The sequence below is a fragment of the Camellia sinensis genome, chromosome 11 (assembly GCF_055761805.1).
Source record: "Camellia sinensis isolate YWXY chromosome 11, ASM5576180v1, whole genome shotgun sequence".
Classification (NCBI taxonomy): domain Eukaryota; kingdom Viridiplantae; phylum Streptophyta; class Magnoliopsida; order Ericales; family Theaceae; genus Camellia; species Camellia sinensis.
In genome coordinates this window covers 73,209,866-73,234,485 of record NC_138971.1, presented here as the reverse complement: position 1 = coordinate 73,234,485, position 24,620 = coordinate 73,209,866, and the positions used below count along the sequence as shown (strand labels likewise).

At 36.3% G+C, this 24,620-nt stretch overlaps 1 pseudogene; it reads right to left on the bottom strand.

The window, feature by feature from the left end:
• Positions 1-22,628: 22,628 nt before the first annotated feature.
• On the bottom strand, positions 22,629-23,444 carry LOC114280900 (cytochrome P450 CYP749A22 pseudogene; annotated as a pseudogene).
• Positions 23,445-24,620: the final 1,176 nt, after the last annotated feature.

Sequence of the window (24,620 nt, the reverse complement as noted above, 5' to 3'; positions counted from 1 at the left end):
CGACTCAACAAAGGAAAAACAAAGATAAAACAACCTAAACACATCTATTGACACTCAGAACGACTCAAAACAAAAATCGAGACAAACAAAAATAACACACACAACACTCAGATGTGTTACAAAGGCGAGAGACCTCTCGGTACACAGGGAGCCTGTTTCTTTGGGTATTGTTTCCCACCCTTTCTCATTTGTGATGCTCACATCACTTTGGCACTCAATCTCTTGTTTTTTGGAAAAGCCATTTTCTCACTTTTTCTCTCAGCGCACATCTCTCTATTCTTCAATCTCTCTTCTTTTTTATCCCTTCCCTGAGTGGTTGATGGATAGACAGGAAGTTGTGGGCTGTTGCCCCTAGTATTCTATCAGATGCTCCTTCTTTCGCTCACAACAGTGAACTTTCCCACAGAGGGGTTGTGATGCGACAGGATGTGCAACAGATCCACAATTGACATCGGTTGACGATGCCCTTGACTTAGCTTGATTGAGGTGAGTTATAGCATATCCCACCGGCCAGGTATACAATTGATTAGTTCCACACATTGCATTTTCTACATCCCCATTCCAGGTTAGACGCCAATTTGAGTGCGATTGTCCCAGATGAGGGAACCAAACATCTAGCTCCATTTCCAGTTCGTGCTTCGCACTTAGCTTGATACCTCGCTGCTTGAAGGTCGAAAGAGCTTTCGGCCCTTCTACTGCTAGCTTCAGCTGTGTCCTTTCTGGCGAACAAGGTGCCTTTTCCGGCAAGTATGGTGCCCTTTCAAGCGAGTATGCTGACAACGGGAAAAAGACAGAAAACCTGACTCAACTGTGCCCCTAGTTCATCATTTTGACCATTTTTTTTTGTTTTTGGCTCTCTGTTAAAACAATTTTGACCAATATGAGAGTTAGATTAACACACTTGTTCGATTTTCTAATTCGAAACCATGCAAGTCAGGTTATGAGCACTGAAAATTTTCCTTTTTTGGGTCCAAAAAATGGTCCAGTTTTGGAAAAATGGAATAATTTTTCAAGAGAATTAGTCAACCTCATTAAAAATCCTCAAAACTATTTTTACAAATGGCCACTACTCCACCAACATAGAATTTACTCTTGAGATGCACAACCTAAGATCTGAACTTGAGTTGCCTTGTAGCTGAATCTTCCAACAGAATAGAACAATTGAATTTGAACAAAGAAAAGCCAATTTGTACATGGACAAGATAGCTGAGTTTGAACAAGGATAAACCAATCAACATGGAGGAGCCAAGCAACCTGGAAAATGGTTGGGGCCGGGCTTCAGGATGAAGTTGCCTACGTATCCCAAAGATGGGAATCAGGCCTGACGTAGTTCCGGGATAAGGTTTACTCGGGTGTTGACACTCTCATTTTACGCTCTAACTTTTGCCAAGGCCGCCCTTTCAGGTTTTCAACCTTGCGAGCTTTGTTTTTCTTTTCTTTTCATTTCTTTTCATCTCTTCTTTTTCTTTTTTTCTTTTTTCTTTCTTTTTTCTTTTCAATTCTTTTCATTTCTTTTCTTCTTATTTTCTTTTCATTTCATCTTTTCTTCTTTTCTTTTTTCATTTTTGTTCTTTCTTTTTCCTTGCTCTAAATTTTGCCTGGGTCGCCCTTTCGAGTTTTCGGCCCAACGAGCCTTTCAAGGGTAGAAAAGTTTAACTTGTCCATGTTGATCAATTCTGAGATCTCGAAGCCATCTGAATCTAGGAGAACAGCTGATGCTCGCTGATGATGTAGGAGTCCATCCAATCGGATCTGAATTTTCCCCTAGTGTTGCGGATAGGAACTCGATTGTCCTTTTCGGCTATAAATTTTCTTCTTCTAGCTGCTCGAATTTGGCTTTCTTGCCAGTCTTCATTGGTTGCGGAATGACCTATCCTTTGAATCTTTGAGCACATTTGATATTTTTGCCCCTAGTTGAAGGGCCACTTCTGATCTGGCTTCGCAAGCTTCCTTTGATAACATCTAATCTTCTTGATCTGACCTACTTGCCCCTAGTTCAAGGGTTGCTTCCAAATCTGGCCTGGCAGGCCTCCTTTGACGTCATATGACCTTATTGCCCCTAGTTCGTGGGCTGCTTCAAATGTAGCCATACAAGCCTCACATTGTGGTTGACCGTTGAACATTTTGAATCCAAGTTCAAGGTTTGAAAGCAAAAGGGGTCGAGTCTCGAGGCTGAGAATGATCCTATGCTGCACAATCTCAAAACTAATTCCATACAAGTCTTCGCAGGACCACACAAAACATTTTTTGAAATCTTTTAAGAAAGCGACTAGTCGCTCGTGAAGACAATGTAGAACGCATCTGGATTAAGCCAGGATCCTTCTCAGTACTCACATTAACAAACATAATCTCATTCATTAAGGGCTTAGCACGCCTCTCTTTCTCTCAGTTGGTCAAATTTTTGCAAATCCCGATGAATTCATTCCTCTTTGTTTTCATCACAGTGTTAGAAAAGTTTTGAAAAACTTAGGTCAATGCAATGATTTCAAGGCACAGAAAAGTAGGTGAAAAGCACTTTCGTTTCATTCAAACTTGCTGGCATAACTGGCTCAAGGCAGAAACAAACACAAAAGCGTGAAAATCACTGCTATTTCATTCAGATCTTCTGGCACAATTGGCTCAATGGCAGAAATAGACTCAAAAGAAAGAGTGTAAAAGACAAACACAAAACAAGAAAGTGATGCGCGACGTAACACCCCTAAAATCACTCGACTCTAACACAACAAGACTGATTCGATACAACAAGACAGACCCAACTAACTTAGTACAAAAAGACTGACTCAAAACAACAAGACTGACCCAATACCCAAGTCAAAAAGTACAATAAAAAGCATTTGCACATTGCTCAAAGCGGTGTGTGCCATCTCCCACATCTGGAGTAAACTGAGCGCCATCCGTAGGTGGTTCATCCCCCAATCACATAATCACATTATCCCCCAAGTTCACCGATCTAGTGTTAATAGACTTTGTAGGACCTGGTGTGACGAAAGGTGATATGACTGGTGACTGTCGGATCAGTTGACCCAGTGATCCTTGACTGGCCATTCCTTGCCTTGTCTCAGCAGAGGAAACACTAGTTGCCCTTGAACTGAATCTCTGACCTGACAAAGTCTATCAACACAAGTCCAATGCACTCAGGGGATATTGGAACCTTCTGAAGCTATGGTTCCAAGACTACCTAGCAAAAGAGAAAACAGACAGCATCTCAGCCTTATTTCACGAGAATAGATATGAGAAAAGTTGAATGACTGTACTCTCTACTGAATTCTGTCCCAAATTTTTGCCTCAAACTGATACCCTCAAACACTGATGTCCTCAGACTGATACCCAGAATTGTAACTGATACATGCATTCCTGTAGAGACACACCCTAACAGCACATATCAAGTAAGTGAGAGCCAAAACACCCCTATGTTAGGGTAGGGTTTCCCTGTCCTAATTTCGTCAGGAACTAGGGGTTCACTACGCACACATGCAGTTTCATACAATCCTACATTTGGGTGAGCAACTTGTCCTAGTTTGGAACAGTCTCTAAGGCTTCCGATATGTAACTAGGTCGATTGGTCAAAAAGGGTGCCTCGGCGGTGATCCCGATCCGAGGTTTGTGTTCCCATCGTGGCAGAGCCTATAACCGATCAGTCTTATGGCACGCTTTTCTAAGCAAGCCTCCGGCAAACCGTTCAGGAATAGCAGACGGCAAACACTGTGACATAGGCGCACCAATGCACATGCAATGCAAAGAAACACATAAGTGTGGATAAAATGACATATCATGAGTTTCGAGTCAAGTTCTCTAAATCCCCAGCAGAGTCTCCAGAAACTGTAGACCGCCCGAACTTCTCCGCTATCCCTCCGTATCAAGTCGGCAAAAGGTGGAACGTGTTGAGCCGGTGATAATATGTGTGAATTGTGATGAACTTATGAAATTACAATTTGATGTGTACTTTGGTACGGAGGGGAAATGCATGTGGAAATTATTTGAAAATAATGGATAATAAAATAGTAATTGGATAAGGGGTTGGTGATAATGAACTCATCGAGTTATTTGTATCTATAAGTATAGACCGCCCAAACTTCCCCGCACGCCTCCCTTTTCGGAGAGGGCGCGAATTAGGTCATTGCTACTACAGTTCAGACTCCTGTCACGGTTCTGAATCTAATCTCACAAAGTGCAATGTGAGAATGATAAGCACAAAAGAAGTCCATTCCGGCAAATCGTTTTGAAAAATCAGATTTTAAATCAAATTATGCCAAACTAGACTGCTTTGCCAGATTACAGAGTCGCCACCTAAATATTTTATTTTGGGAAATTTAGGAAATCCTAACTCGTGCCAAAGGCCACGTGTCCGTCAACACCAAAGTTGCCTCGGCTCGGGAACTTAGGTACGAGAGGGGAAGGTCATGAAATGAGCACCCCCGTTCGCCCAATCAAAGGATCGACCTCTACTAAGCATGATACGTTGTTTTATAAACCTCATGTGTTCTTATCCGATTATTATTCTAGCTTTACTATGTGACGCGCATAGCATACAAGTATAGACTAAATCACTCAAATTGAAACAAAACATCTCATGTTTGTTTTCAAAAAATGGTTTGAAAGTGCTAGTCGGAAGTAGGCTAAAGCGCGGATTTGCCACCCTCAAGTGGGCTTAAAACTCGCATTTGATGAATTGTCCCAATTCAAGCAATGAAGCCTTCATCTACAGGCATTCATGCAGTTAAATCACTTAAGCAAATAGCCTCATGGCAAGCATGCTATCATGGCAATCACTCACACTCATGCAAGGATGCTAAAGCATAAACACTTACAGTGTACTTCGAGCCAAAACAGAAGCTAGTTAGAAATCTATGCATGATCCTAATTACACTATAATGCCTAATGCAACGCATGCAATAATGTAACTAAATAGGCTCGACTATCTATGATGGCATATGAATACAACACTTGATAACATGCTTTGGAACACGTATTCAAGTAAGTGTATTGAAATATAATGCAGTTTGAATGATGCGCCGAGCCCGGGGCATGCAAGACAAATGAATGATGCATGCATGCAAAGCATAAGGTATGCTAATCAAAAAATGCCCTAAAACTAACCATCGCAATCGGTTTAGTAAAAGGGAGAAGGAAGTGGGGTTGGAAGACATGCACACACACACGCACTCTTATTACAACAATGCGCCCTTGCGAAGGAGGGTCCGAATGAGAGCTAAACTAATCTAAGCTAAGCTAGTCAACTAATCTAATTAAGCTAATTAGACTAATTATTACATAACAAAACGAATAACTAGTAAACTACTCACTAATTATTACAACACTTTAACTAATTAACAAATTAATTAAATTACAAAGTCAAGCTAACTAACAAGTAAAGCTCTAAACTTATACTACCTCAGCTCTGTTTGAAGAAGTTGAACATGCATGCCTCGGTTTCTGTCCCGAAAAGCTCTCCGGTTGCTCCGTAGAGGCTCTGTTTGTAGGGTGTCTCCAAGAACCTTCTGCTAAATCTTAGCAAACCAATGCTGGGGAGTGCACCAATGGCCTGCCAACCATGAGAAGCTGCTACCGACCCGCCTGTCGGCCAAGGATGTGCACTGCCAGCCAAGGATGAAGGGGTGCCAGCCAACAATAAGAGGGTGCCGGCCACTGGTGTGCTGTGACACCAAACTGCAATAGAGCACAAAACAGAGGAAATGGAGGGTCTACCAAGAACATGTATGTACTATGCCCCTCCATATCATCTCAAAACATCAAGGGAGAGGCATAATTGGATCCAAAACCATCAATCAAGCATCTCAATACATGATAGCCAAAGATCCAATTTGCACAAATTCAATAAATGCAATGCAAACAAGACTCTAGGGTCATTACCTTATCATGGGAGATCAAAGGCAATGGAGACAAGGGAATTGACTCATTTTCATCACTTTGAGTATGAAATGGACCAATTCACCTCGTGCTCAACATAACGTCCGGTTGAACATGATGCAATGTAAACATGCAACATGCTTATCTTGGCACATTTTACTTGATTGATTTTGTTTGCACATCTTAACATTACCAATCCATTCTTTAATCGATTAAGTCCAAATGTGAAAGTCCTCTGATGATAAGGGGTCAACCAGAAAAGAGGAGTTTAAGGCATGAGAGGGATGGTGCCTTTGACTAGGAAGAACCCTCAAAAGAGGGTTAAAGCCATTTAAGCACCAATCTTACCTCATGTTTAAACACAACCTTGAGGCCAAACCACCCTCAAAGAAAATTGAAGAATGAAGAAATGAGGAAGGTGGCAGATATTCAATGCATGATATGACAGGAGAAACGAGACTCTAACATGCAGACAACGCATGCACAACATGCTAGAAGACTTAAGCATTGAAACTAGTGAAGGACACAACACTAGAACCATGCAACACAATGCTCAAAGGGCTAAACTAGCCCTAAACAGACCTCAAACATGTCGAAACAGTGGCCGTAAAGGGCTGAAATGATAGCATGAAAGGCAAGAAATGCATGCTCATGCATTGACCCACAAACAAGGCATAAGGTACAACTCTCAAGATTACTTAAAGGGTGAAAATTATGGAAGTGTGACAGAAATATATGCTCTAAAATAACATGTCAAATGATGCCAAAACACGCAAATACCTCAAGCTTAGCATGGTAAAGACTTCGAAACTCAAAACTAGTCAAAGCCATTTACACTATAGCCTTAAAAAGCAAGTCTCATATGACCTAAACCACTCAAAACAGGGTTAAAGCATGCTAAAACATGAATAAAAGCATGCTGGAGTAAAGCCAAAATAAGCTAGAATGATAAGCTAAAGTGGCAAGCATGCAAAGTTAGTTAGCAAGGTTACACTACAAGTGTAAGAAGCATGCAGGAGATAACTCAACCAAGCCAAAACAGGTTTACAACATGCCAAAATAACACCAAAAACATGCTTGAACTAAGCCAATTCAAGCTACAAAAACATGCTACTTTGCAAGGCTAACAAGTAGGATTACACTACAAGTGCAAGAAGCATACAAAAGGTGACCAAGCCAACCAAAAACAGAGTTATGATAGGTCCAAAAAGTCACAAACTGCCCTCCTTTTTGGGACCTCAAAACCACCTTTCCACCCCTGAAATTCCTTTGGAATTCAGTGATTAAAAGGCCAAAAAGAGATAGTTTTAAAGGCCTTAAAAGATAGCACAAAGCTTAGCAAATAAGCTACAAAAAGAGAAGAACACCTCTAACTCCAACAAGACCTTAAACAACCATTTTTAACACTAAAAAATAGAAGTTTTTATAGTTGAAAGCTAAGACAAAAGAAGCATGCAAAGATGGCCAAACACTTGATCAAAATAAATCTTAAAAAGGGAAGACACTCACCCTTGATGCACAACTTTAAAACAGCAAGTAATCAGCCAGCTTCTGTGCCAAAATCACTCCAAGGAGCTCCAACAAGGCCTCCAAGAACCTCAAGCCTAAGGTTAAGGTGTTTGGCTAAGAGTGCTAGTGTAAATATGAAGAGAAAACACACTTTCAAGGGCTAAAATATAGAGAGAGAGGATTCTAGAGAGAGAGAGAGAAATATCTCAGCCAAGTTTTTTGTCACCCTTTTCATGCTAGAGGATGGCTTCAATATATAGGAGATGCAAAAGCAATGCAAGAAGATCCAGCCATCCACGTGCAAGAAGATGGTCCATCCTACAAATAGCTGGCTCAAAAATATCTAAAATATATCTGTTGAAATAAGGGCGGCCGACCTGTCATCAGTGGTGGCCAACAGTGCCTCATTGATGGCCAGCAGGGCCTATTTGTGGCCAGTAGTGCCATACCATGGCCGGCAAGCCATCAAGAACACCAATATGCAAAGACCAACACATGGTCCAAATATGAGAGAGAATGGAAATAGGGTCTGGAAGCATCAAACCTGGAGCATTCTGTCCCGAAAGTTGAATACTCGACGAGCGATCAAACTTGTTGCTGGATGTACCCCGCAAGAACATCCATGTCTTGAGGACGGTCAAAAATGGGGTATCTACAATAAGGAAAGATTAAAAGTTTTTTTTTTTGTTGTAATTAATTGAGAAATTGAATTAAATGGGTTTATTATTCTTATGTTATGTTGAATTATAATTGATAATGCAAATGTGGATGTGACGTAGTTGTTAGACAAGTAGGAGTTGAGTGTAGGAGAATTATTATTGAACAAAAAGGAGATTTGGACTTCTACGTTATGGAGTTGTAGCAATAATGGATAGACAAGTGATGATAGAGTGTATGAGGGTTATTTTTGTAGTATTAAGGGAACTTAAACTTTGAAGTTATGGAGTCATAATAATTTTGAATAATAAAAAAGTAAATAGAAAAGAAATGAGGAATACTTTGGAATTGGGTTAATGAATTTAAAATGATGTTGTTCCGTAAACATATTTATTTTCAAAAAGGGTTTATGGTTTTCTAACAATGAGGGATAATTGTTATGACTAGGAGTTTTCTTTAAATATTCAAATACATTTTGAGACAAAGGTAATTTACATGTAATATTTTGAAATTACTGAACGTCACCTTACTATATGGTATCACACTGCATGCACGATCATTTTTATCTGTGTGTTAGTTATTGCTGTAGAACTATGAGATTCTTACTGGGCAATTATACTTATCCCTTGTTGTTTCATTTTTTTTTTTTTTTTACAGGAAGAGAATTTAGATTTATTGGTTGGAGAGTTAAGAAGTCCATGTGTCTTTTATATGTAATTTCATTATAGATGTGAAAGAAATAAATATTGTACATTGATGTTTGTAATTATTTATTTGTAGCTCCGCAGTGGAAGCTTGGCATTTATTATTATTATTGTTGTAGACATTGAAAGAGAGAACATGTATTATTTTGTTTCTATTACTCAAGGATAATAGACTTATATATATATATATATATGGACCTAAATTACAGGCTTTTGGTAATATTTTCAAGTAATTAAAAAGTTGGAGCGTTTCAAATCTTATTTACATTATATGCTCTTATTCCGGTTATTAGGCTAACATTACTATGTGTTGCACCCAAGTATAGACTAATTTCCAAAAATTGGAACACTTTGATTTCATATTTGTTTTTAAAATTGTTTTGAATATGTACCACTTGAAAAAGTGATCGCATATGCACATTACTCAAATTATTCCAATTCAAGCAATTAGCCTTCATCCACAGGCATTCAAGCAAGTATATCAATTAAGAACTTAGCCTCATGGCAAGCATGCTAAACATGACAACAATCACATGGATGCAATATGCTAAAGCACAAAAATGCTCACCTCGTACTCCAAGGCAAGCCAAAAGAAACAAAAGAGTTAGAAAACATGCATGCCCCTAATCAATGCAACATGACTAATGCAACACATACAATGATGCAATTAATAGGCTCAGCTACTAATTATGACATTCGAATTGATTTGGAAGCATGCAGTTTTAAACACATATTCAATGAAGTAATAAACGACAATGCTTGTTAGAATGCTGAGCCTCGATGCATGCAAGACAAGTGGATGCAAACATGGAAAATGCTAAACAAAATATGATGTGCTACACAATCCATCATAAGCGGGTAAATAAAAGGGAGAAAGACGTGGGGTTGGAAGACGTACACATTATTACATGTTTTACCCTCACGCAGGAGGGTACGGATGAATGTCTGAGTGTCCAAATTAAACTAACTATTACAAAACTGAATGAATGAATTAAACTAAGCTAACTACTTTTTACAAATTCTAATGAATACCAAAGAAATGAACTAGCTATCTAAGTTAACTAGCTATAACAATTACAAATAAACAATGGCTACAACAATATTAATTAAATACAACAATAATAATTAATTACAACAATAATAATCAATGATTAATCATCAAACAAGGATGTACAAGGATGCACAATGCTCGAACGCGCAGCATCCAGAAACTGCTTTGTTTGCCCAGACCTTTCTATTTCACCTTCAGCCATTGCCTTTTGTTTTCTGCAAAACATGATGCTGACCAAACATTGAAGCCCGACTAGGCCCAAATAAGGCCGGTCGTGCCCTATTTTTGTGAAAAGCCTTGTTTTTGTGCTATAAAGTGCAAACAATGCAGACAGAGTTATTATGAACTCTGTCTATCCCTTCTACTCTTCTCTGTCATGGAAAGCTTCAAGAGGAAAACGAAGTCATTTCCAAAACCATCAATGAGCAAATTGATTGCTTGATGAGTTATGACATGATTTTGAACAAAAATTGATGAATGCAATGAATCAACAACCACCCCTCCCTCCTATCATGGAGTAAGCTCAAAGAGGGAGGTAAGAACACTTCAAGGCTCATTGAAACATCATGAATTGATGTAAGACGACCCTTGACACAATAGACTCGGCATAACGTTCTGCCGAATCCGAGCAATATGACTCATTTTCTTTATGTAGATTGGTTCATTGTAGCAATTTTTAGACCCTTCCATTCCTTAGTCCATTATAACGATTAAGTCCTCTAAAGATAACGTCCACTAAATGAGAAGCATGTCAAACAGGAAGTGATTCTCAACATGAAAGAGAGACTATGTCGTTGGCGATGACCCTCTGTAGAGATTAAGCCATCAAGCATAGATCTCTTGCTCATGTTTTGAACAACCATCAACCGATTGAAACAACTCTCAAATGAAACAAATGAATGGTAAGTTGATTATTAAAATGAGGCTCTTAACATGGAAATTAAATAAAGAAAGGCCAAGAACAACATACAACAAGCTATATATGCGAACTTATGAGACAACAAGCAAACTAATCAAAGCATGGACTAATTAAATAAATTAGGACATCTAAAAAGAAACCTCTAATAGGCTAAAACAGTGGCAAAAAATTATGATAATAACAAGGAAAAAAAATAGAAAGGAATAAGGCAAAGCAAATGCTAGTAAACAAAGGCAAGGAAAGGTGGTTAACCTCTCCAATTTTTGGAACCTCAAAGCATGTTTTTTAACCTTTATTGAACTTTGAAAATCAGTTTGAAAGGTCAAAGAAAAGAGTGTAGAGACAAGGGTTGAGCTATGAAGTAATGCGTAAGAGAGGGTGTGAACCCTCTTTACCCTTTAGTAGCTATTCAAACCCAAGTTTCAACACTTGAACTAAGATCAAAACAATACAAAGACACGAGAAATGGATAGAAAATGAAAGCACAAGCAAGAGTTACAAGCTTATACCTCTCAAATGGAGTAAGCTTTGGTTGTTGATCAAATTCAATCCTAAGACACTCTCAAGCTTGAATTGTATTCCTCAAGGTTCAACCAAGGTTCCAAGGTTAAGGTTTGAGGGTGTGTATGGAGTATAGAGATGGCTTAAGGGTGACAAGCTTGTTCAAATATAGCTTGCACAAGAAGAATAAGCTCTCAATGTGTGTATAGGCTCTTTTTAAATTGTTCAACCCTCAAAATAGAGGTATAACCTCGTTTTTATAGAATTTGAGCAAAATATGTTGGAAATATCTCCAAAAATAGACAGCTGGCGGGCTCCTGCACAGAACAGTGTCTATTGCCATTGAGGCACGGCCGGCCCCAAATGGCCACGGCCGACCCTCAATGAGGCACAACTGGGCCCACAAGTGTTCCACTGTTTCTCTGTTTTAAGCTCAGTGTAGGGCAGCACAAGGTTCATAAATAAAATTCAGGGGTTCAATCAATGTAGATATGAAAGGTTTAAGATTGTTTTGAGCGCCCGACCTTGGTTGAGAAGGCGAATTATGCACAATACTATGTCATCATCGAGTGTACAGGACAAAGCGCACAAGTCTTGCAGGTAGTCAAAAGTAGGGTGTCTACAACTATAAATCATAAATTCTTCCGTAATTGAGGGTATAGTGAGGATCAGAGCTGTGGTCAATCTTGTCTTCAGTTCTTGAAATGCAAATTCTCTTTGGTCGGTCCATTTCAATGGTTCTCCCTTTTGAGTCATTTGAGTCAATGGCACTACAATCTTTGAGAAGTCTTCAGCAAACCTCCAATAATAACCAGCCAATTCCATAAAACTACGAACTTCTGTTGCATTGGTCGGAGTAGGCCAATCAACAATTGCTTCGATTTTCTGAGGGTCAACTGAGATACCATTTCTGTTAGTAACATGCCCCAAAAATGTTATTTCATCAAGCCAAAACTCACACTTCTTCAATTTCCCATACAATTGTTTTTCTCTAAGTGTTTGACAAGTCATTCTCAAATGTTGTTCATGCTTATCCTTACTTTTTGAATAAATCAAAATGTCATCAATGAAAACAAAAAAATTATATAAGAAAGCTTTGAAAACCATGTTCATCAAATCCATGAACGCTGCGAAGTGACTCCGAAAGGCATGACTAAAAACTCATAATGTCCATACCTGGTTCTGAAAGCAGTCTTTTCAATATCTTCAGCCCTAACTTTCAACTGATGATAGCCTGATCTCAAGTCAATTTTTGAAAATACTTGGGCCCCCTACAATTGGTCAAATAAATCATTAATACGTGGCAATGGATATTTATTCTTCACTATTAGCTTATTGAGTTCTCTGTAATCAATACATAGTTGGGGGGGGTCCCATCTTTCTTCTTCACAAAAAGAACCGGCGCTCTCCACGGCGAAGTACTTGGACGAATAAATCCCTTATCAAGCAATTCCTGCAACTGAGTTTTCAATTCTTTCATTTCAATAGTGGACATATGGTAGGGAGTTTTAGAGATTGGTTGTGTGCCCGGTATTATATCAATTTTAAATTCAATCTCTCTATCAACAAGTTGGCCAGGTAATTCGTCCGGAAACACATCAGAAAAATCTCCCACCACTGGTATATTGTCTAGAGTAATGTCTATAGTTGGTTCAGTTATTACACTACTGAAATACCCTTGACGACCCTTATTCATTAGTTTTCAGGCTTTCATGGCAGATATAGGGTGTGGTGGTGGAACTACCCCTTTTCCCTCGAAATAAAATTCATTTTGTCTGGGAGGTCGAAATATCACTCGTTTCAAAACACAATCAATAGCTGCATAATATTTAGCTAGCCAATCCATACCCAAAACAACATCAAAATGTCTCATGCCTAAGGGTATTAAATCAGCATACAAAACTGTATTCCAGAGAAATAATTCACACGCAGCATATATAGTTGAGCATAACATGGATCCCCCATGTTATCCCAGGTAGGCAACCCAAGAGGGAGGGTGAATTAGGTTATTAAAAATTTTACAATATTAAAAAATAATAAACACAATATTTAGAATTTTAACAAATAAAAAAATAGAACAATAATTATCAATATAAAAGTAAGAGAGACAGAAAGAGAAAAATAAAACACTGAGATTTATAGTGGTTCGGCACGCCGGGCCTACGTCCACTCCCCAAGGAACCTCCTTGAGAATTTCTTTACTATCAAAATGAATCAATACATTACCAAGGCTTTGCCAAGCCGGTGGATTTTGACAGGTCTTATTTTTATCTATTGAGCCTCACTCAACAATAAATTCCTCATTCTTACAAAATTCCTTCACAAAATAATAAATAAGGACAAAAGGTACGTCAACCCTCTTTTACAATAATTCTCTCAGAAAGAGTAGATATGAAAGTGTAAGAACAAAGACTATACTTAGATCTGAAAGTGAAAGAGCAGAATACACTCAAAATTTTGGAGCACACAGATTTTTTCTCTTCAAGTTCTTAATTTTTCCCTACACAACTTCTATTTATACACAAAAATATATCCGTCGGAAGAGGACATGCTCCTCGACAGAATAGCCTGTGGAAAAGTAGCTTAGCACACCTTTTCTTTGTCAAACTTTATATTTTTTTTGTCCACTTTTTCTTTGTCAAACTTTACATTTGTTTTTTGTCCTTTTTACTTTGTCAAACTTTTGCTAAATCACCAAAGTTTTGAATATATAATTCAATCAACACTTTTGAATATAATATCATGTGTATATAAAAGACGCAATCCCCAGCTTTGTTAACATAAAACAATTGCTCATGATACTTATTATGTAGGTATGTCCTATATATAAAAAGATACAAAATAGTTTTGAATTCAGTGCAATATGTATCAAAAAGATATAATACAATTTTACTCAAAATAGACAATCACATCGAATTTGTCAAAAGAAGAATAATGATCAACCGAATTATTCAAAACATGAATAGTAAAATTTTCAAAATATTTTTATTTAAATAATATTTATGACAAATATATCATACAATATATATTTTAAACAGATAATATTTTGTGTCAAATAATATAAAACATTTATATTATTTATAATTTTTTAATTAATATTTTAGATATCATCAAAATTAAACAACATGATTAACAATCTCCTCATTTTTTATGATGTCAATATTTGTATGGATTTGACACAAAATAAAAATCAACAAGTTATTTGATAATTTTGCAACATAAGATATTTGATAATTTAAAGCACATGCATGCAGAACAATTCAAAATCATTTTTTTTTTCCCTTTGACATCATCAAAATAAAATATGGAGATAGGAAACAAACACATTTGATAAAATAATCTGAGATGGCAAAATATAATAATGGTCCTTAGGTCTTGTCGAGATCATTATGGGGATTTTGGAGCATCTCTGGTGCACAAAATGTTGACAAACAAAACATTTGAGCAAATCGAGTATTGGATCGGTGAAGTGTATAAAAAGTGACAAGGATGATATGCAGAGATACGAAATTTTCAAGTGTTGGTAGAGAAAATTTTGTTTTACCTTCTTGTGTAAGTATGTCATTCCTTACCATAGCCATCAATGGTTTGGATATGCATGAGGTGCTTGTAATGCAGGCAAATGAGAGGTTACCAATGGTGCAGTCACACGCTATTCCTGTAAATGAGAGTCCTAGTGTTATTGGTAATCAGAATGATATCGATGCTATTAATAACACTATGACTCTTAGTACACAGGCAATGACTGTAGTTTCTAATATGGCTCGACAATTACAAATAGGAATACAAGAAAATCAGCAATGGAGAGATGAGTGTGCTTGTTAAAACATCAATTGGCTAATATTCGTAAGAGCTAGAAAGGAAAAATGCGCAGTTGGAGAATGCGGAGCAATATTTTGCAACAGTTATAATGCCAAGACTCATAGAAGTCTAAAATAGAGAGAGGCATGTAAAGGAGGCTCATGAAAGGTTGTTGAGAGAAGTGAAACAAAAAAAATCTGTGAAGCCTTCTGAAAACTTATATATAATAGAGTAATATTTTCATCTTTTGAAATAAAATTGCAAGCATTTCTCTTTGAAAAGGTTTTCTGTCTTTGCAAAAAACAAAAAATAAATAAAAATTGTTGATGCAGATAGAGTAAAAATTATATATACTCCCCATAAAATTATGCATAGAATATACAAACACCCTCTTAGGATTACTTGTATTTTTATGTTTTATTTTTATTTCGTTGATGTAATTACATAATATGAATCTCCCCCTAAATTAATGCACAAAGAAAAATTACACAAATTGTAAAAAACAGATTACCAATTTATAATACCAAAGGCCATTAAGATCCGACCAAAAACAACTACACCAAGTGCACTATCATAAAAAGAGAAAATACAGATAAAAATAATTTCTTCAGACAGGGTAGAAGCAATGATTATTAAATCCAAGAGAGTTTGGAGCACATACAACCATATAAAAAATATAACAAAGTGCAAAAATAATTTTAACATATTGATAGGGGAAAAGATGTTGGCGGATGTAAAATTCGTCGACGACGATGAAGATCGGTGACAATGGTGAAAGGCAATGATGGTGATGTAGATCTACCTCGATGAAAAGGATTGGAAAGAACAGTGAAGATCGGTAGATCGGAGATAGATCTTGGTAGATCGGTGATGGATTTGTGTAGATTTGGGATGGATTTTGGTTAGATCAGTGAGGAATTTGGGTTGATGATTATGGTAATGAATGGAAATGATAGAGAAGATTACGGATGAATTTTATGTAGATCTGATGTGGTTTTGTGTAGATCGAATGCGGATGTATGTAGATCGAAGATATTTGTGATGAAGTTTATGGATGATGTTGTGGATGATGGAGCTAGTGGTATATGATGGTGAGGATGAAGATGATGTCTGAGGATAAGAGGAAGAAAGAGACAGCAAGAGAAAGAGAGAAACAGAGTGAGAGCGAGAGAGAGAATATATAAAATATATATTTTTTTTATTTTTTTATAATTATTATATATATTTTAAAATTTAGATTTTATTTATTTATTTATTTATATTTAAAAGAATAAACATCATATACGAGTATTTATCATACCAAGTTCAGTTATAATATAACAAAATTGTTCTTTATTAAGAGGCTTGGTAAATATGTTACCTAATTGACGATTTGTAGGCACAAATTTGAATTCAATGTCACCTTTGAGTACATGATCTCTTAGAAAATGATGTCTTATTTCAATGTGTTTAGTGCATGAGTGCTGAATAGGATTTTTTGAAAAGTTAATGGTAGTTGTGTTGTCATATTTTATAGGAATATGATTTTAGTGAAATCCAAAATCTTGAAGTTGTGGTTTCATCCAAAGCAATTGTGCACAACATCCAACGGCGGCAATGTGTTCTGTTTCAACAGTTGACAGAGCCACTGAGTTTTGTTTTTTGCAAAACCAAGAAGTTAGTGAGTGTCCAAGAAAATGACAAGTACCACTTGTGCTTTTTCTATCAAGTCCACATCCCGCAAAGTTGGCATCCGAGTAACCAAAAAGTTCAAAGGTACCTCCCTTAGGATACTATAAACCCAAATTTGGAGTGCCAACAAGATATCTAAAAATTCGTTTGACTGCGGTGATGTGTGACTCTTTAGGTGCGGATTGAAAACGTGCACACATACAACACTAAACATTATATCGGGTCCACTAGTAGTAAGATAGAGTAAAGAACTGATCATACCTCGATATTCTTTTCATCTACCTATTTACCTTGCTCATCTTTGTCAATTTTTATAGAGGTATTACTCACAATGGGTTGTACCGATATTAGGCCTCGGGCGTCCACCTACACAATACACATAACAAAGCACACATGGTAACACAAGTCTCAATCAAACGTTCTAACATAATTCAATTCCCTTTTATGTGTTTATAATTCATTTCCTTATTAATGTTGTCCAAACAATGTCCAAGAATGCTTAAGAGAGCATAAGAATGAAAACATGCATATGGGAGTGTGTTTCAAAATTGTTGAAAACAAGGCAGTTCACTCGAGCTCACCTTTGGTTGCTCAAGCGATGTAGCCTACCATAAAGTATTAGCTGGTCAAAATCTAGGCTCCATGGTCGCTTCAGCCAACTATGAAAATAAACTAAGATAGCTCAAGCGAACCCTTTGTCGCACAAGTAGCCTGTAAGACTGCAAAACTTCTAGATGCATGCAAAGTACACTCGAGCGACATGTTTATCGCTCGAGCAAAATGAACGAATTCAGGAATTTCTATAATAGAATTCAAGTTCAAAAACAAGAGTCTAAGTTATGTAACTTGAATGGCTAAACCCAAAAGCATAAAAACTTTTAGAAAACATAAAAATACAACTCATTCGAAATCATAAGTTCAAAACCTTTGTTAATTCTCAAAATGAAACCCAAAACTTTGTAATTCAACCATGCATGGAAGGAATTCAACTCATAACTTTCAAAATGTCAAAATATAAACAATTGAGAATAATTTATGGAGAATTCTCAAAATCAACAAGTATGAACTTCATGCATGCATGAATTGTTAGAAAATTAAGCTTAATGATGATAAAATGTGCATGCATGGCCAAATTTAACTCATTCCGACCATATTCAAGTTGATTTTAACATTTTCTTTCCAATTCCATGCAAATGATCTTATAGACTTCCAGAATTCTACGTCTACATGGATTACTGTATCTCTTACCTAGAGTCCTTATTTTGATGAAATCTAGCGATTTCTTGAATCTCCTCTTCAACTCTCCTCAAATTCTCTTCTCACTCTCTCTCTTTCTAGAGTTGATTCCTCTTTCTTTCTCTCTCTCTCTCTCTCTCTCTCTCTCTCTCTCTCTCTACAATCTCAGCTAAGTGTAGTTATGAGCTCAATAACATGTTTATAACATATATATATGGTGGATTAAGTTAGATTAAGTTGGATTAAGTCGGATTAAGTCTAATTAATTATAATCAATTCTAATTAATTTATTCTAATTGTTTTAGTCTGAATCAAATTTTAATTAAACTTGCCATCTGATTCTAAATATTCCAATAAACCTATTGAACTAGTCAATTTTGGTTTCTAAATCCGTTTTAGCTTTCAATTTCGAATTCTAAGTCAATACTCTAACAGGTATTTCATAGACAAACAGATAAACACAAACTAAACACATAATTATGCAAATATGCTCAATGAAATAATCTATAAAAATAATATATACGTTGGGGTCATCATAATTTCGTAGTGGAAGATTTGCTTTGAAAACAAGGGATTCATCAAAAGCCATTGAAAACTCTTCTTCTGTTCATGGAATAAGAGTGTTTCCACACATTTCCATGTTCGCAAATGATTGAGAAGAGAGATTTTAATACTGTTGACATAGAATCTCATGTTTTTCTTCCAAAATAACCAATAAAATGGAAGAACACAATCCTTTCAACAAAAAATCCTAAGGATCATCCAAGTTATCCTATAAAACAACATCTATCACTCATTAGCATTGACTGTGGATTGAGACACATGGACTAATGTGCTTAGATAATGAGATATGTGAGAAGAAGATGTGTAACAAGGAAAGAACTATATTCTACATATCAAACTTGTGAATTGATGGCTAATTTCTACTCCCAATCACAACTCCCAATCACATCCACAAGGTTCCAAAATACACAATAACAATGGGTCTTAGCTATGGAAAGCAAGAAAAGAGAGAAAAACTATCAACTCAATGGATGGGTGGCTAATTTCTACTCCCAACCACATCCATGAGAACATATTACATGTTTACAATAGTTATATAATGAGAATAAAGTTAGAAATGAAGAAAAAAAAGAGAGAAAAGTGGTTAGGAACGCAACAATCTCACCTCGTAAAAAGAGTGAGCTTATTTGTTTTACAAACTCTCTGTTGGTCCCCTCAAGATCCTCTAAATATGTCTTTGGATGTCCAACAACCTCAGAAAGAAGGTTAGGATTGATCTTCAATGGTGTTTGGATGTCATAAGTTGAAGGAGATAGGTAGGAGATGAAAGAAAGAGAGGAGGGAGAGTCTCAAGCCTTGTGTAAGCCTTAGGTCAATTTTCCATCCCTTAGAAATGAGTTGTCGAGCTCTATTTATATAGTCTTAGGTGTAAATATTTGAGATATTTGTGGAAAGTGTATTGAACAAGCTAAAATTTTGGAAAATGCTCTATTCCTAAACAATTCAGTTGGTCGTACCCTTTAGTGTCCGGCCAAATGTATCTTGAGCCGGCCATCATATGTTATTCGGCCAGTCATAAAATACATCGTTGGATACACAAGGTAAAGTTAGCACAAATTGAAAGGAGAAGTGTGTATTTCAGAGGATTTTATCTCTTCATTCATTCTCACTGTGTCAATTACTCCATTTGTTTGAAAGCATATGATATTTTGTTTTGAGCAACAATGAGCCTCAGGACATATTGCTAATGTTTGGAACTGCACAACCAAACTCATTTTGAAAAAAAAACTCCATTTGGTCAAAAAACATTTTGGCTAAAATAGGTGTTTGGATAGTTTAAAGACTCAAACCTTAGACTTCTTGTTGAAAGATTCATAGGACTAACACATCTCATTTTCATCATTGGGTACCTAAGAAAGAGCACCAAAGTCTTAAGGCTGGTGAAAAATGAGGTGTCTACATATGCCAACAGAGAAAACCCCGATCATATTATTCTCTGACAAGGATTTGCTACCAAAAGAATCAAACCATAACAAACCTTTGTATGTATCACTCAAGTACAAAGACAAGTGGGTATCAGTGGTTCTTGTTGACACAGGGTTCATAGTGAATGTGTGCCCAACACAGACAGCCTATGCCTTGGGCATAAGGCCCTCCGACTTCACAGCAACAAACTAGGCAATTAGGGCATATGATAATACCAAAAAAGAGGTTATGCGAACTATGAAAGTCGGAGTGATTGTGGGACCAAAAGAGCATCAAGTAGTTTTCTATATCATGGACGTCCCAACCTCTGTTAACATATTGCTAGGAAGGCCCTGGCTACACCAACTAATGGTTGTGTCATCTATAGTTTATTAGAAGGAAAAGTACACATGGGATGGTGGGATTGTGACTATCTTTGAGGATACCTCTATTCGTTTGAGAATAATTTATTTATTATTATTATTATTATTATTATTATTATTATTATTATTATTATTATTATTATTATTATTTTTTTTTTTTTTTTTTTTTTTTTTTATTTTTTATTTTTTGTGCACATTGTTTTGCTTAAGAAAAGTTGTGGGTTCAATTTTGTTGATGTGGCCACATCAATATTAACTTGTATGTAAATTTGTAAGTATACATAGACTTACTTTTTTGTCATATACAAACCATGTCTTGTCATCATGGTACTTTCTATTATGAGTTAAAGTAAAGAGCACTTACCAATAAATCATATTAAATAGACTTATTTATCTACATGTTCTAACTAATAAATTTGTCACTGTAAATTAATTTATAAAAACAAGAGAGACTGATAAATTTATCTTTATCAATAGGACTTAATGGATAACACGTTCCAAAAGTAGGACCTATTGATAATTTGCCTTTAAAGTAATGACTAGAAAAGACCAAACAAATTGGCAAACTTATCTGAAAGGGAACTACTAGTTTGGGACTTGACTTCACTTATGGTGAGGCTATCTCCTTTGGTGATTGGTTTCAAAACTAGATTAAACAAGTCCTGGATGATGATGTATTAATTCATTTTGTCTCTTTGTTATGGGCAACTTGGATTCATCATAACAAAACAAACTTTTGTAATGACCTTCTTACTACGCAAACCATTTTGATGGCCTAGAAACTTTGTGATTGGAATGTGATTCCTAAACTATGGTTATGAATCAACCTATAGCTCTAACGGCAATATCCCAACTTTGTTGAAAGTTGGATCAAGACTCTTGCATTCTTTCTTTACTTTTGATATTGAAGATTTACAACTATGGACCTTGTGATTGATGAATCTTGGATCGTGTGGGTCACCTTTGATGTCCATAGAAAAGAAACTGTTCCAATTTGTGGAGGCCTTAAAGTCGTCTTCCCCAATAGTTGAGAAAGCCTGAGCATGCCTAGTTACTCTATATTTCCACACCGCTAAGACTTATTTAATTTTGATAGTCAAATATATATTTTATTTATTTATTTATTTTGGCTAAAAAATTGACTTTCAATGGGAAATATATTTTTCCAACACATACTTCTTTAGAAGGGTGAACTTCTTTAGTAGAGCAAAATCACTATCAAGGATGCAAACTTTAGATTGCAAAGATTGAGCTTACAAAACATCGAGGTTCCAATCAAATGAATTTTGCTATCCCTTCTTAATATTTTTTATTTGAATGACGAATCATATTGTTCCTATGTTTGATGGTTAGGTGTGGGGCAAAAGGTCATGATTTATGAACAGCCATATTAGGCAGAGAGATGAGCTTATCCAACTTAACTTTTAACTTTCCTTTTAAGGCTCATTACATGTCCATAAAATCTTTGATGACTATGATGATAAATGGACATGTTTGAGTGGGTTTTAATTGGGTTAATTTAAATTGTTGCTTTTGGAAAGCCAAACCAAACCTGCGCAAGTAGTAGGGCTTAATTGAGTTGACTTGTCCTAGGGAAATTTGGCTAAGAAAAAACTAAACGAATAAAAGGCATAATTAATACAGATAGAAACTAAAGAATTAAGTATAACAGACATTTTGATTGAATATTGATATAAGTAAAAATGAAAAGTAAGGTAGACAAAGAAAAAGTCATTTTCTTTTGAATATGTAGTATCAATCATTGAGTAACAAATCTTTGGAAATGTGGTACATATTTGGTTCTAAGCTTTTCGCACTGTGATACACATCAATGCTCTAATCTTTTTGCGAATACTTCTCAATTCATACACGCTTTTTAGTGGCATCAAGGCTTTTCATATTGATTCTTAGCAATTCAATTGCAATTAAAATATATATATATATATATATATATTTCGTCTCAAATTAAGGAAAAGTTAAAAATTTTAACATGCGATTGTTTTAAGAATTATGCATATGAATTAAGATACAATGTAACTTAATTGCCTCTAATCTTATATAACAAGAAGCAAGTGCAAAAATAATTGGGAATTAAGCATTGTTTTCTTACATTATATTCTCGATACAACTTCTCTACCTGATAGGTTTTGATGTTCTATATTTGTTGTTCTCCCTCACATGATTAGCTTGAAACAAACTAATGTGATGATATTATTTTCTTTACAAATTTATTTGTCATTCCTCCATAGTTTGACAATCTTCAAATTCCATTACAGTGTACAACTGAATTAATAATAGCAAAGACTTATTACTACGTTCACCCATAAAACATCTTATTAGCAAAACTTGTGTATATTATACTAAAGAGCATGAAGCTTGACTTGAATCCCATGTTGCGGACGAAATGTTAAAACTTGAACTGGTGAGTGACTATAGGTTGGGGATAAAGTGAAGGCATAGCGTTGCAGAATCATTGATAAAGCGATTTTTGTTTCATTGATTGCAAAGCTTGTGCCAACACAACTTCGTTGTCCAAAACCAAATGGAAGATACACTACTGGGTTGTTGTTGGCAGCTTTAGCAACTCCTTCTGAAAATCGTTCTGGTTTGAAAAGATACACATCATCTCCCCATATTTGACGATCAAGATGAAGTGCCAATGTCAAAATAGTCACATTTATATTGGCCGGAAGAATGAATTGTCCCAATTTGACTTTTCGTTGAACTTTTCTTGTAATGTTGATGATAGGAGGATATAGTCTCAGAGACTCATTAATGATCATGTTCATCTATACAAAAAGGAATAGAAAAGTCCAGTTAATATTGAATGATATGTGTTCTTCAGTGTATTTGTACAAAAGGAGATCTAATTTGATTTGTGATCACTATTGTTAATGTACCTTTTTCATTCTTGGAATGCCTTCTGCATTTGGATCTTGTTGGCCAAACAGTTCAAGGACCTCCTTTGTTGCTTCCTCTTGCCAATCTGTATGGATTGCTAGAAGAAGAACAGACCATGCAAGCAAGGTGGTTATCGTTTCATGTCTAGCAATGTAAAAGGCCTTACACTCATCAACCACATTTTCCACTGTAATCCTCTTATTCTCATCTGCATCGTTACTTGCCTTCACAAGTAGTCCAAGAAGATCAGTCCCATAGTTGTCTACTTCTGTCATTGCATTTCTATTATTTGACTGATCTTTTTGGACTACTTTTTCTTGTCTACTTCTGTCATTGCATTTCTACTTTTTCGCAAAAATTCCCTTGTTTGTCGTTTGTGCAAAATTTTTACTTGGCTCACACAATTGCCCCCAAGCTCTTGGCCACTTCAAATTACCAAGTGGTAGGTGTGCTTGGCTCCTACGAGGCTGTTTACTTGCCTTAAAATTTGGGTACGTGATAAGTACGCTACTTCAACTCTGATGCGTACACTTCATTTATTACTTTTTCAAAACCCTAAATTCTCAGCGTTTTGCTTCCAAAAAGTCCCTCTATTTCCTGCGATTTCCCACTTTTGCCTTCTTCATCTAAAGTGTACTTCACATATTCCCTCTCTAAGCAATCCCAAAAAAAAAAAAAAATTGTAAGTTCTCTGTCTCTTTCTCTTTACATTTTTATTGTTGTCCCCTCTTTCCTTCGACCTTTATTTTTTGATTTCTACCCGTGAGGGTTTATGGAAAACTACCTAAAGCACCTCCTCTCTGAGTTGAAGGTCTCTACTTTTCGTCATCAGTTCAAAATCGCATGTGATGTTCAGTTAGAACTCATTGAGGATGGCATTCTTAATCTAGAAATTACATATACAAGCACCATCGTTCTATCATTATTGGCCATTGCTGAGGGGGAGAGTTCAATTTCCCCTTCATCCTTTACTACGAACCGCCCTTTGTTTCTGGGGCTTAATCTTTTCCCAACCAAACATTAACTTCTTTCAGGTAATAATGGGAATTGCCAAACTGAATGACATTCTAGGCATCTACCTTAACATCCCTGCTATTCAGCACTACTACTCCTTAGGCAAGTCTTTTGGTCGGCTTAGAAGATTTTTCCTAAAAGCCAAGGACACAGACCATAAACTAGTAACTATGTTAGCCAGTTCAAGTAAAAGCATTGATGACGTTATGGTCTTGGTTTGTCGTAACTGGGAGTTCGGAACCAAGGAGGATTGCTCAGAACCCATCTCTAGACTTAAGGGTGACCCAGGTGGGCGAGTAGATTGTATTGTTTTTTCTTTTCTAAAATGCCTTGTGAATTGCCTCTAATCGGGCTTAATTTTACTGGTACCGACATTAAAAACACCATTAAATCAAGGGATGCCGAGGTACTTGTCCAAGTTCAGAAGGCTTTGAACT